We start from the raw sequence: 14,440 nt of genomic DNA on the forward strand, positions 1-14,440 counted from the left end.
TATCTTCGTTACTGGCAGAGGTATCCAGTAACTGTCTGATTCCTCAAAGTGACACTCTGTCATTTAAAACAACCAGCAGGGACAGTACTGTTTCTATAGTGAGTGGTAAATAGGGACATAGTACCAGGGTGTAAACTCAATTTGTCTTGTATAGTTTTTACTAAACTATTGGTGACTGTAGGAAAAAATAAAAAACTCAAACCAAGAAACAGCAGCTCCGTGTTTTATTTACTGTGCGGCCTGATAAGGATAAGGAGAGCGAAGTGTTCCTGATCCATGAAATTACAAAAATTAGTGACCTTTCAGCTTGCAATAGTATGTCACACATGGCGTTCCCAAATCTAAAAATCAATTTGAACTGAAATCAATTCCTGTTTGATTTATTTGGTGCTCTGAGGTCACAAAACACCAGTCTAAAGAACAGCAGCAAATGTATAATTGCACTAGGCAATTAACTGGGCTACATGCCATTGGACTCTGAATTCAACACAATAGAATAACTGTGATCAGAGGCACGCTGTCGTTTCATATTGTACGAATACCCTAGGAGAGCTGCAGCTGCAGCTATTCGTGTAAAAAGGAAATATAAAGAAGCACATGCAAAGGTTATTTTCCTTGTAAATATAACAACTGGGTACAGTACTTTAAAACACTCGCACTTGACAGCAGTCTATTGTTTACATACTGTAGTGTAATATTGCGACCAGCCTCCCACAATGTGTTTTCCATTGCAAAACCCTTCTGTGTTAAACCCTGCAGATTCATTTCATCGTGTGGCTTCTTCAGTGCAGTAGATCTGAAAGGGTTTCAGGGGCAGTGGGTGGCTGGATCGCCTGTGTGAGTGTGTCTGTGTTGGTTTTCAGTGGATTTTCTGCAATCTAAGCAGAGCCGACCTGTTTTTGCAACATTACCCAATCAGGGCCACAGCCGTGGCTTGTCTTGTACAGTTGTCAAGGAGACTGTCCGCGCACAGGCTGTCTCGCTGCCCCTCCCTGGGGATCCTGTGTGCTCATTTGCCATGCAAAAAACAAGGTGCTGCCAGAGACCCAACAACAAACAAAGCGGAGCTGAAAGGAGGAAAGGTACAGCTGTTAGCACCAGGACCACACCGCTGACAGAAAACCACTGTGTCGCAAAGACTAGCTCACCTGTTTTGCACATTTAGCCATTTCCATATGGGCCGCCGGTGCTTACAATTTTATCACTGGATTACGGTCAGAAGAGGAACGGCAGTGCCGGTCAGTCTGGGATTTTGGGACTTTTAATTGGTAACTACAGACAGTAACTGAGGATTGCAAAGGGTAAGTGACACACACGTATATATATATATATATATATATATATATATATATATATATATATATATATATATATATATATATATATTAGTAATACAGAGGCTGTGTGATGTGTTATGGAGGCTGTGTGATGTGTTATGGTAAAATGAAACGGTGCTTGTAAAACTGGATACTGTGGGATGTCAGATGGATTTGTACCACGCAGCAGCCTGTCGGGCATTCGTAGGTTTGCGCTGAGTTGAATGTATTGTCTTTTTTTCTACTGGAAAGTGACAGCGCGTATTGTTACACTGTATCCATTTTGAAGCCCCGGCTCTGTGAAACTGGATTCAGGCATTGCAGTGGACAGCAGCACCCGCTGCGCCCTCATTGCCGTGCAGTTCCTGCGTGGTTCGGTACCGGCATATCTAATGCAGAATGGCGTGTGCAAATGAATCTGTACGTGCTGGTACAGAGCCCAGTTGAGAGTGGAACCAGTACCAGGTCAGATCTTGTAAGAAACAGCCACGTGTGAACTATACATGAATGAGACTCTAAATGTCACTTACACATTCACAAAGGATTGATCATGAGAAGATTAATTTAATTCCGTGCAGATAGCTCAACTGTCAATAGTCTTAGCAATCTGTCAAGCTACATCGATATTAAATATGTTGAGCGCTACATTGTTATAAAACCAGCCATCCCTTTTAATAGCGTTGGGAGCTTTTTAGTTGCATGCATTAAAACAGTACATTGCATGCAAAGCTCAGTATCGTATTTAGTTAATAGGGCCACTTTTAAATAAGCGCCAGAAATTCAAATATCATTATTTCTGACAAAGAAAGGAAGTAAACAGCTATTCATGACACATTTCAGTGTTAATCACAAGTTTGTATTTCATACTGATGAGCAGGGGCCCCAGCCAGGGACGGGAGGCATGTCATGGAAGAGTGAGTTTAATTATTCTCCTAAGAAAGGAAATGCCCAGGTCAGGTAGGGTGGTTAGAACAGGGCTCAGAACTGAGGTCTTTCTTTACCTGTCTGGTTTTATGCTTGGAAACAAACATCTCTTTCAGACTGATACGCTTCATTTTTGCAACCCTTGTCAGTTGATCGATTTTAGTATGTAATTGCAAGCTGATACAAATCATAGCCTTTGCAATATGTAGTAGAAATATGAACCCTGTTCCTTTGTTGCCTCAAATCCACACTCAGGCTATCATGAAAACTAATAAACAGATATAGTGCTAATAAAAAGCAATAAGTAAGGGATCACAGCCTTGAATGCAGGTTCCTGGGAGGCAGGAGAAGACACAGCAAAGCCCAAGCTTGTGAAGGGGTCGACTGACTGCCTGCTTGTGTTGTGTGGTTCCTGCTGCCTTCATTTTACACCCTAAACAGACCATGTGACTGTGTGTGTGCCGATAAAGCGGCCATGCTGACTAACTCATGGCTTGGACTCCATTCTGGGTTGCCTGTGACTCTACCTGTAGTAAAGGAGGGGAGCAATACTTTAAAACCAGCCTTACTTTCTCCTGGCAGTTGAAACTAATCCTGTTCCTATCGCTGAGAGGCACCGTTCGACCCAGGAGCTCAGTAAGCACCCCCACGTCTCCCAGGTAGCTCCATGCTGCTGGGCTTCATAGCAACGCAGGGAGGACTTAGCAGGGCATTGCAGGTAGGAAGTGTTTGGCACCAGCTGGCTCCTAGCTGAGGAGGACAGCACAGGCAAAGCTAGCAGCAGAGGCTGGTGACTTTCTTGAGGATCGTTTGTCCATCGCTGCTGTTTCTGTTGGCTTACTATTGTACTGTCATGAATGTAAGAAGTTTACAGGGACAGTGAAACTTTACAATGCTGCAAATTGAAGCATATTGCCTATAAACTGCCTATAGGGTTACAGGGTAATAAAGAAAACACCCAGATAAGAAATCGGGACATTACCTTTGGAGGACAGTGGACACAATTGTCTTTTGAAAGGAGTAAATTCAGTGTAAAAAAATAAGAAGTAATTAAAACCACACAGTGCTAAAGAGACCTGCAATATTAATTATTTGGTTTAAAAAACAGGAGTTACTTAAAGACTAGAGTAAAAGCTTTGCCAATACAGCCCATTGCATTGTGGCTTTAGATGTTTGAGATTGAGGTGTGTGTTTGGGTTATCTTTTGATTTCAATTGTAAAAGCATGGGCCCAGCCCTGGCCTGACTTTCTAGATGGCTGCCTGTCCCTGGGGAGGCGCTGTCCAACTCACAATGAACACTCTTGTGATGCTCTCCGAACACCAAGCTGAGGAGCTAACCTGAGTTCAATGTGTGCATGAGGCCTCCTGTGTTTCTGAAAATTCCCCTGGATGTGTCTTGCCAGTATAGTGAACAGAGCTCAGGCAACACTGTTGTCAGTTTGATTATGTTCAGCGTCCAGTTAATCTCCCTGAGCACAGCACTAAAGCAGCAGCAGCAGCAGCAGCAGCAGTCAGTAGCAGAGTTATTAGACAGAGTAATTCCATAAGGGAAGCTGTGTATCTTGCTGGCTGATAGGGTCAGTCCGCAGCATGCTGCTAATGTTTACAACATGAGGTGTATTAACAGCAATGCAGTCGTATTGCTACTTCTCTGTTTGGGATTGTATGATCAATTCTTAAGCTTGATCTACTCATTACTAATAAGCACCACACTGCAGTGTACCTCCTGTATGACGATTTGGAGTAAATCGCTTTGAGAATCTTATCGCAGTCGAAGAGGTTGCTGAGTTTGCACTGTGTTCAATGTCCAGGCCGGTATAGCACAGCTGTCATGTGATACTGTCTCAAAGCAGTGGACTTGTCCTGCAGTAATTTACATAACACCTCATTCTGTTGTGTTGTCAAACATTTCTAAATGTCTTGGCTGTTGTCACTAGATAAGATGTGTTTTCATGGAGACTCCTGAGTGGGTCTCATTGTGCTGTGTGGTTGTATAGCTGCAGCTGGCTGGGCTCAGGAAGTAGACAGAGACAGGCTCACTGTGCTCCATTATATCTCCATCTTCTTGAAGTCAACAGTGTAATATGATGCGCTCCCAGCCTGCTATCCTGCTTCACTGCTCATTGTTTCAATGGCACACAAAAGGCATTCTGTCAGCTCAGATGTTGCACCATGAGATCGAATGAGGCTGCACGTGGCTGTTTGTTTGTTGGGGCTGCCAATGATGACTGCTGGGTCAAACTGACAGACCCTCCATCACAGTCTCGTTGGGCAAAAGTTAAAGCAAACTTGTTCAGTGATTGTTTTCCCTGCTTCTCTGGCAGACATGCCAATTACTGCTAGTTTTGCACTGAGCAAAGTAGGGAGTGTGGTGCTGTGGCTCTAGCACAGTGAACAATACAAATCTACCATCACTTATGCTATTCTTTGAAATAAAATGATAAATATTGCATTAGTTGTAATAGAGGTTACATTCGTTACCTTTAGGATTTATTTCAATGTCCAGACAGGGCCATGTGATTGCCCTTGCATTACTCTACCACATTTTTCCATGTTTTTTTTTTCTTTTCTTACAATGCTTTAGAATCTCCTCTTTCACACTTCTTTGTGTTTTCTCTGTAGTACAAAAGAGGTAGATCTTAGGGTCCGTTCAGAATTTAATAACTCGAGGCTCAGGGCAAACCAACGTCACAAAATCTGTTCACATGAGCAGTTCTAGAGCTTTCAGCTTCATCTCTCTGGCTGGGTGTGAGAACCTGTAACTGCAGTGCAGGACACAACACTGCCTGGTACATGTTGGATGAGCTGACCTCGAGCACTGGTAGGGCATGAGGTGCAGCTGTGACAGTGCTGTCTGTGTGAGGAGAGTAACAAGGCTTGACAACACCACATTTGTTCCTTTCTTTCACAAGCCAGGCTTATCTCAGCGTAATGTGTGGGCAGAGGAAAGATTTCTTTAGCCTCTGTCATTGCATTATCTGAACTCTCTTGCCATTCTTCAGCCTAATGGGTTGGCGTGTGTGGCTGGTGTGGTTTGTATAATAGCTTTACATCTGGACACATTCAAGGGAATCCATTAGGAAACAAATTACAAAGCATTAAGTCCCAGGACAGCTGTCTCCACCACATCGCTTTAGAGGAGCTTTCCGTTCTGTTCTCTGTTGTACTGTACAGTCCAGCAGCCTACTCTCATTGGTCGTGTTTTACTTTTCTCTTTGTTGTGCTATGGCGGGGGTGATTGATTAATCAGAAATCCAGGCTTATGAACAGGAACTCGCATCACTGCAGGCTGAGTTTCTCATGTGAATGCACATTTTGTACAAAGAAACCTGATTAGGATTTGGAATGGATTCTATAATTAAAATGTCTGTAGGGCTGTCTGTCTGAGATGGCAGTGTGGCAGTTATATATGTACCTTACCGCTGCTGAAGCCACATCTTTGCAATGGTTGTTATTATTTACCAGATTTAGGTTACTTTTGAGAATTTTGTATTTTTTTACACTGATTCTGAAAAGAACAAACTGCTGTAAACTGCATGCATTCTACTGGAATGTAAAACCCTTTCCCTGGGAGGCATTGCACCTGTCAGAATGATGATTGACAAGGTATTTAAACATTTGGCTTGCTACTGACCCGACTGCAGATTCAGACGACATGCACAAGTCAACACCCAGTGCTGTGATTGCGGGTGACAGGTGTGTGAAGTGGCTGCTTTTTTCTTGTCATTTCTCACCACCGAGTTAGTGACAGCTGGTAACCTGGTTAATAATGACGTTGTTTTGCATGCTGCCCAGTAATTCTATGTGCTTTTAGAGTGATCCTCTCCATAGCACACTGGCCTTTGCAGGGAGGAACAAGGTGGTGCCGGGGTTGCCATTGGCTTCCCCCTGTCTCTGCGATACTTCTCTGATTACCCTAGTGTCATTAACTGTGTCCTTAGCACCGCAATCACACTCACACGCAAGAAGCACACTCACAAACAATGACAGGAATGGAACCATTTAAAGCCGACCTCCTCGTAAAATAGGCTTTGGAATCCAACAAAAACAGTGATAAAAAATAGCAGTCTCAAAAAGTTCTTCTCAAAAAGTACTAAAAACTCAAAGTCCCTGTTTCGTTAGTATTTAAAGCTCAAGGTCCAGCTCCCATGCATCTTTCCTAATCAGGGTCGGGGTCAATTCCTGCTCTTCAACTCTCTTTCCATTTCCAATTCCTGCCCTTCAACTCTCTTTCCATTTCCAATTCCTGCTCTTCAACTCTCTTTCCATTTCCAATTCCTGCTCTTCAACTCTCTTTCTATTTCCAATTCCTGCCCTTCAACTCTCTTTCCATTTCCAATTCCTGCTCTTCAACTCTCTTTCCATTTCCAATTCCTGCTCTTCAACTCTCTTTCCATTTCCAATTCCTGCTCTTCAACTCTCTTTCCGTTTCCAATTCCTGCTCTTCAACTCTCTTTCCGTTTCCAATTCCTGCTCTTCAACTCTCTTTCCATTTCCAATTCCTGCCCTTCAACTCTCTTTCCGTTTCCAATTCCTGCCCTTCAACTCTCTTTCCGTTTCCAATTCCTGCTCTTCAACTCTCTTTCCATTTCCAATTCCTGCCCTTCAACTCTCTTTCTATTTCCAATTCCTGCTCTTCAACTCTCTTTCCATTTCCAATTCCTGCCCTTCAACTCTCTTTCCATTTCCAATTCCTGCCCTTCAACTCTCTTTCCGTTTCCAATTCCTGCCCTTCAACTCTCTTTCCATTTCCAATTCCTGCCCTTCAACTCTCTTTCCATTTCCAATTCCTACTCTTCAACTCTCTTTCCATTTCCAATTCCTGCTCTTCAACTCTCTTTCCATTTCCAATTCCTGCTCTTCAACTCTCTTTCTATTTCCAATTCCTGCCCTTCAACTCTCTTTCCATTTCCAATTCCTGCTCTTCAACTCTCTTTCCATTTCCAATTCCTGCTCTTCAACTCTCTTTCCATTTCCAATTCCTGCTCTTCAACTCTCTTTCCATTTCCAATTCCTGCTCTTCAACTCTCTTTCCATTTCCAATTCCTGCTCTTCAACTCTCTTTCCATTTCCAATTCCTGCTCTTTAACTCTCTTTCCGTTTCCAATTCCTGCCCTTCAACTCTGTTTCCATTTCCAATTCCTGCCCTTCAACTCTCTTTCCATTTCCAATTCCTGCTCTTCAACTCTGTTTCCATTTCCAATTCCTGCTCTTCAACTCTCTTTCCGTTTCCAATTCCTGCCTGTGGCAGGCTGGCGAGTGGATAGAGGCCCAGAGACAGACTGCAGTTCAAAAAAATAACTATTTTATTATAAATAAACACAAAATGAAAGGGCACAAGGGCCAAAACAAAACAATTTAAACACAAAGAAAGACAAAAAGCAAAATTTACAAAAATAATAATCTCCAGGCTGGGCAATGCCTTCACTGGATTCAAGCTCTCCAAACAACCAAAAAAAAACCAACCTGCTTCCTCAGCTCCCTCTCTCCAAATGAGAAGCAGAGGCCTCCTTTTATATCAGGTGGCTGGGCGCTGATTGATCGTTAATCAACCTAATCAACTAATCAACCCCAGCCACCTGAACATAATAAACCCAGGCAGGTAGGGGAAGTTAACCCCATCCCTGCCAATTTAAAAAAGGGCAGAGCTTTGCTCTGCCACACACCTCCCCCCATGTACAACGTACACCGGCCGCAATCGGCCAACTCCCCCCTTCCATCCACCCCCCTCCCCCCAAGAGTCCAATTATGTCCCTTGGGTGGGCTGTTATGGTGGGTGGTGGTGGGCGGGGTTGATGTCGGAGCCCCCAAGCCTTCTTTGGTTGAGGGGGCCCCGAATGTCCAAGGTAGCATGGCGACGGCGGCCCGGCTCCCTCTGGTGGCGGAGGCGGCAACGGCGGCCCGGCTCCCTCTGGTGGCGGAGGCGGCGACGGCGGCCCGGCTCCCTCTGGTGGCGGAGGCGGCGGCGGCGGCGGCCCGGCTCCCTCTGGTGGCGGAGGCGGCGGCCCGGCTCCCTCTGGTGGCGGAGGCGGCGGCCCGGCTCCCTCTGGTGGCGGAGGCGGAACGGCGGCCCGGCTCCCTCTGGTGGCGGAGGCGGCGGCCCTCCCTCTCGGGCTCTGAGAGCGGCGACGGCGGCTCCTCCCTCTCGGGCTCTGAGAGCGGCGGCGGCGGCTCCTCCCTCTCGGGCTCTGAGAGCGGCGGCGGCGGCTCCTCCCTCTCGGGCTCTGGGGGCGGCGGCGGCCTCCTCCCTCTCGGGCTCTGAGAGCGGCGGCGGCGGCTCCTCCCTCTCGGGTTCTGAGAGCGGCGGCGGCTCCTCACCCCTCTCTGGCTCTGGGAGCGACGGCGGCTCCTCCTCCCTCTCTGGCTCTGGGAGCGACGGCAGCTCCTCACCCCTCTCTGGCTCTGGGAGCGACGGCGGCTCCTCACCCCTCTCTGGCTCTGGGAGCGACGGCGGCTCCTCACCCCTCTCTGGCTCTGGGAGCGACGGCGGCTCCTCACCCCTCTCTGGCTCTGGGAGCGACGGCAGCTCCTCACCCCTCTCTGGCTCTGGGAGCGACGGCAGCTCCTCACCCCTCTCTGGCTCTGGGAGCGACGGCAGCTCCTCACCCCTCTCTGGCTCTGGGGACGACGGCAGCTCCTCACCCCTCTCTGGCTCTGGGGACGACGGCAGCTCCTCACCCCTCTCTGGCTCTCGGGAAGGCAGCTCCTCACCCCTCTTTATTGGAGTGACCGGGGCATCTCCCATGTCTACCGCCAGGTAATTAACCACCATGAGGGCAACCTCTGGGAAGGAGGCCGGGTGGTGTTGTTCCTCCCACTGTTCCCACCTCTCCCCATCTCGACGCCACAGCGTGTTGATAACTATGGGGAGATCGTGGACGAGGTCTGCCTCAGGGTGCATCAACCAGTCCCAGATCTCCTGGGACGGTGGTGAAGGTGGTGGTGCTGGAGGTAGTGGGGTGGCCCCTGATGCCCGGGGTGAACACGGCACCTCTTCCTGGGCCTGGTTGTAGGGGCATCCTGCCCAGTTGTGGCCGTCCTCCTCACACCGGCCACACCAGTTTGCCGGTGGCACGTCTGGGCAGGACCGCCAACGATGGTCCTCCTTCCCACACCAGGAACACCAGGGGAAGAGGCTGGCCGGGTCCTCCAGCGGTGGCTGCAGCAGCTTACATTTCTTCAGCTGCTGCTGCTTTTCCTGCCTTTGCCGCTGTCTGCTCTTCTTTCCCATTTTTTTTTTTTCAAACAAAAATACTGCTCTGAGCCTCTAGGTGGCGCTATCCCACTTCTGACACCAAATGTGGCAGGCTGGCGAGTGGATAGAGGCCCAGAGACAGACTGCAGTTAAAAAAAATAACTATTTTATTATAAATAAACACAAAATGAAAGGGCACAAGGGCCAAAACAAAACAATTTAAACACAAAGAAAGACAAAAAGCAAAATTTACAAAAATAATAATCTCCAGGCTGGGCAATGCCTTCACTGGATTCAAGCTCTCCAAACAACCCAAAAAAAACCAACCTGCTTCCTCAGCTCCCTCTCTCCAAATGAGAAGCAGAGGCCTCCTTTTATATCAGGTGGCTGGGCGCTGATTGATCGTTAATCAACCCAATCAACTAATCAACCCCAGCCACCTGAACATAATAAACCCAGGCAGGTAGGGGAAGTTAACCCCATCCCTGCCAATTTCTAAAGAGCAGAGCTTTGCTCTGCCACACTGCCCTTCAACTCTGTTTCCATTTCCAATTCCTGCCCTTCAACTCTCTTTCCATTTCCAATTCCTGCTCTTCAACTCTCTTTCCATTTCCAATTCCTGCTCTTCAACTCTCTTTCCGTTTCCAATTCCTGCTCTTCAACTCTGTTTCCATTTCCAATTCCTGCCCTTCAACTCTCTTTCCATTTCCAATTCCTGCTCTTCAACTCTGTTTCCGTTTCCAATTCCTGCTCTTCAACTCTCTTTCCGTTTCCAATTCCTGCTCTTCAACTCTCTTTCCGTTTCCAATTCCTGCTCTTCAACTCTCTTTCCGTTTCCAATTCCTGCTCTTCAACTCTGTTTCCATTTCCAATTCCTGCTCTTCAACTCTCTTTCCGTTTCCAATTCCTGCCCTTCAACTCTCTTTCCATTTCCAATTCCTGCTCTTCAACTCTGTTCCCGTTTCCAATTCCTGCTCTTCAACTCTCTTTCCATTTCCAATTCCTGCTCTTCAACTCTCTTTCCGTTTCCAATTCCTGCTCTTCAACTCTCTTTCCGTTTCCAATTCCTGCTCTTCAACCCTCTTTCCGTTTCCAATTCCTGCTCTTCAACTCTCTTTCCGTTTCCAATTCCTGCTCTTCAACTCTGTTTCCATTTCCAATTCCTGCTCTTCAACTCTGTTTCCATTTCCAATTCCTGCTCTTTAACTCTGTTCCCGTTTCCAATTCCTGCTCTTTAACTCTGTTCCCGTTTCCAATTCCTGCTCTTCAACTCTGTTCCCGTTTCCAATTCCTGCTCTTCAACTCTGTTTCCGTTTCCAGTTCCTGCTCTTCAACTCAGTTTCCGTTTCCAGTCCTGGTTTCCATTCCCATTCCCATATAATCAATTCAAACACGTCACTGACCAAAATTGCAATATGCATTATTCTGTTAAAACAAGCTTCTCACAATGGCAATAAAATTACTTCAATTGAAGTTACTGTTTGTCTATTAAATTGGCTTCAGATGAAAGCAGGTGAGCAATCTAAAATATCAAAGGAATGGTAAATGGAATTGAAATCAGAATTTGTCTTGAAGAACAGGAATTAACCTGACCCTGTTCACAATCCATAGTCCTCATTAGAGGAATGTGCTGCTCTATTTGCTTTACCTACGCAACACAAACTCTCTCTCACTTTTCTCTGTTCCAGTAGCATTTCTTATAGCATTGCTGTTTTCAGAGTATCTTCAAGTACACACATCTTGGCAATATTGCAATGTTTATTTGTTACAATGAAGATGTCAGTGTGCATCAGTAAGTGTCTCTTACGGTAGACTAGTTTCCTTGTTGCTAGGTTTCAGCCCCCTTTGAGAAGTATTTATGGTACCTAGTTATAGCATGGCCCTGTTAAATCCTATTCCAGCCACAAAACTGGATTCCATTGTAATGCAGTGTCTATTTCTGAGTCAGACCAGCTCCCTGTATAGACTTTATTTGCTGACTCTCCTCGGCAACTAAACAGACTTACAGAATTAAAAGAGGTAAAAGTGTCAGCAAGCTAGTGCATTCAAATGCTGAGAGGGTGTGCTGCAGCAAATTAAAAACCATTTTTAATCACATCACTCACTTCAGACTGTTGATTTATTACCTTCACTACAGCAACATCAGTCTGGCTTTTCCGACTCCCAGTGTTCTGTGACTAAAACCCCAGTCTAATAATCTGCATTGGAAAGGAAGAGTTTAACATCAAGGCAAAATTAAAAGGAGCTGCTTCGATTCAACACAGATCAGCATCGTGGCTGTTTTAAACAGACAAGCTGGGTAGTCAAATGGTCACTTAGGCATGTAGATTACAGTCCATCAGAATAACTGTGCTTTGTGGGCACATCATGTAGGTTCTCTCTGTCTATGTTAATACATTCAGTATATACAATTTGTACAATTAAGGACCTATTGTTTTATCCCTTGTTTAACCAGTGACATGTTTAGAAAATGACTGTTTCCTCTATACCTCCTCATTTATTTAATGAAGAATTCCCAACAGCAATTGGTTTTACTTCCTATTAACATATCCATTAGGTTATTGTAGCTCACCTGCATGAATCAGTCTCTCTTTATGAGCGTGCGTTGAATTTGTATAAGTCCTCATGTTTTATTCCATCCCCCATCCCCCCACTCCCTGCTCTCCATAAGTGAACAAAAGATACCTTGCCTGTAAGTTGCAATGTGAGGAATGTAGCTTCTAACTGAAGGCCGGCAGTATGGTATTGATTCAATTTCAGTGTCTCAAACCATCATGTAAATAACAACAGTGGCTCCTCTGTTACAGTAGAAAAACTATCAATATTTTTTTATTGGTGGGGCCGTGTGACCACAGAGAGTTATTAAGGGGTTACCTGCAAGGCGCGGATTCACTCTGTCAGTGTATCTCAAAGGGTTAAAGAGACCCGTGAAGAACGGACTGGGCAGTCCTGTTCCAGCAAAGAGGTCAGGAGCTGCACTGGCAAATAAAAGCAGCCATAGCCACGCTACCTTCGGAGGGGACTGACTCCCACTGAATCCCATTCCACTCCAGGACTGACTCCCACTGAATCCCATTCCACTCCAGGACTGACTCCCACTGAATCCCATTCCACTCCAGGACTGACTCCCACTGAATCCCATTCCACTCCAGGACTGACTCCCACTGAATCCCATTACACTCCAGGACTGACTCCCACTGACTCCCACTCCACTCCAGGACTGACTCCCACTGAATCCCATTCCACTCCAGGACTGACTGCCACTGAATCCCATTCCACTCCAGGACTGACTCCCACTCCACTCCAGGACTGACTCCCACTGAATCCCATTCCACTCCAGGACTGACTCCCACTGAATCCCATTCCACTCCAGGACTGACTCCCACTGAATCCATGCTCTGATCAAGGGGAATGGTGTTTCCATGGGGAGGGGGCACTGAACTAGCCATGTGGGCTGCTGCTGCTACTGCAGCTGAGCTTTTCAGCCGATGGCAAGGTTGGAAATGTTAAAACGATTCGACTGAGGAAAAGACAGCGCTGGAAAGAAAAAAATCAATTGCTCCACAAAGCTGGTTTGAAACAACTTTCTTAAAATATGTTTTATTACTGAGGACCAAGCAGAGGAGGACTGTTCTCTGTTTAGTGAATAGTGTGTGTGTAGAGGGCTGTTCTCTATGTTCAGTGGATAGTGTGTGTGGAGGGCTGTTCTCTGTGTTCAGTGAATATTGTGTGTGGAGGGCTGTTCTCTGTGTTCAGTGGATAGTGTGTGGAGGACTGTTCTCTGTTTAGTGAATAGTGTGTGTGTAGAGGGCTATTCTCTGTGTTCAGTGAATAGTGTGTGTGGAAGGCTGTTCTCTGTTCAGTGGATAGTGTGTGTGTGGAGGGCTGTTCTCTGTGTTCAGTGAATAGTGTGTGTGTGGAAGGCTGTTCTCTGTTCAGTGGATAGTGTGAGTGTGGAGGATTGTTCTCTGTGTTCAGTGGATAGTGTGTGTTTGTGGAGGGCTGTTCTCTGTGTTCAGTGGATAGTGTGTGTGTGGAGGGCTGTTCTCTGTGTTCAATGGATAGTGTGTGTGGAGGGCTGTTCTCTGTGTTCAGTGGATAGTGTGTGTGTGGAGGGCTGTTCTCTGTGAAGGCCTGTGTGTCCAGGGGATACAGTATTTGTCGAGTCGACTCAGTTTAGGTTTGTGCCTTGGCACCTGTCCGTCAGGTGGGTGAAAATCCTTTTTAAGGTGAAGGAACACAAAGCCACTTTTTCAGGAACAGTGTCTTGAAACCTGGTTCCAGGAGACCTATTTTGAGGCAACTTTGCTGTATCAAACCCCAAGTCTCCCCTGTTGTGCTGTGCAGTGACCTGAAACCAAGTTTCTAACCACAAAGTGACTTTGTGTTCCTTCAGCTTTAGGGTTAAAAAAAACGTCCAATTGAGGGATTAAGACGTGACTCAGAAGGTATTAACTGTCCTTCCCAAAGCTCCACTGCCAGAGAGGAGGCGAGAGTCACCAGCAGCAAAGCATGGCAAAGTCAGCTGTGTGTAGGACTTGTGTGGCTCCTTATAACCAGGGACCAGAGTCAATTAAAACAGTAGTTTAAACCTACTTCATGTATTGGGTCACAGAAATGAAAACTGTTTACAGATGCTGTTCAGTGTAGAAGAGATCTGATCTCTTTAGTGTCAGAAACTGGGTCACGTTTAATAGTACTGCAAACTTTGAATACACCATTCATAGATAATAGTCAGTATGCTGAACAGACTTTCCAAATTAACCCTGGGAAACGCCTAATTGTTTATGAGAGTTTGAAGATGTTGTGACTACATTTATTTTAGACTAAGAGTATTTTATGATTTATTACTGTATCTGAAATAAAATTAGAAACATTAGGGATCTAATCATTTATTCTAAGCTCAGGTATACATGCTGCACTCTTAAAAACAAAGCAAATATTTCAATACATCCCATACAAATACAAAGGGAATTACGTTGATGTTATTAACGTTTGAAGTTA

At 45.8% G+C, this 14,440-nt stretch overlaps 1 protein-coding gene across 4 annotated transcripts in view; it reads left to right on the forward strand.

The window, feature by feature from the left end:
- The first annotated feature begins 857 nt into the window (after window positions 1-857).
- LOC121322918 overlaps window positions 858-14,440 on the forward strand; it is a 54,498-nt gene continuing 40,915 nt past the window's right edge. For all 4 annotated transcript variants that reach the window (XM_041263520.1, XM_041263522.1, XM_041263523.1 and 1 more), the window contains exon 1: window positions 858-1,301. The gene's annotated coding sequence lies outside the window, so the exon portion shown is untranslated. The remainder of the gene's footprint in view (window positions 1,302-14,440) is intronic.

The sequence above is a fragment of the Polyodon spathula genome, chromosome 11 (assembly GCF_017654505.1).
Source record: "Polyodon spathula isolate WHYD16114869_AA chromosome 11, ASM1765450v1, whole genome shotgun sequence".
NCBI classification, from domain to species: domain Eukaryota; kingdom Metazoa; phylum Chordata; class Actinopteri; order Acipenseriformes; family Polyodontidae; genus Polyodon; species Polyodon spathula.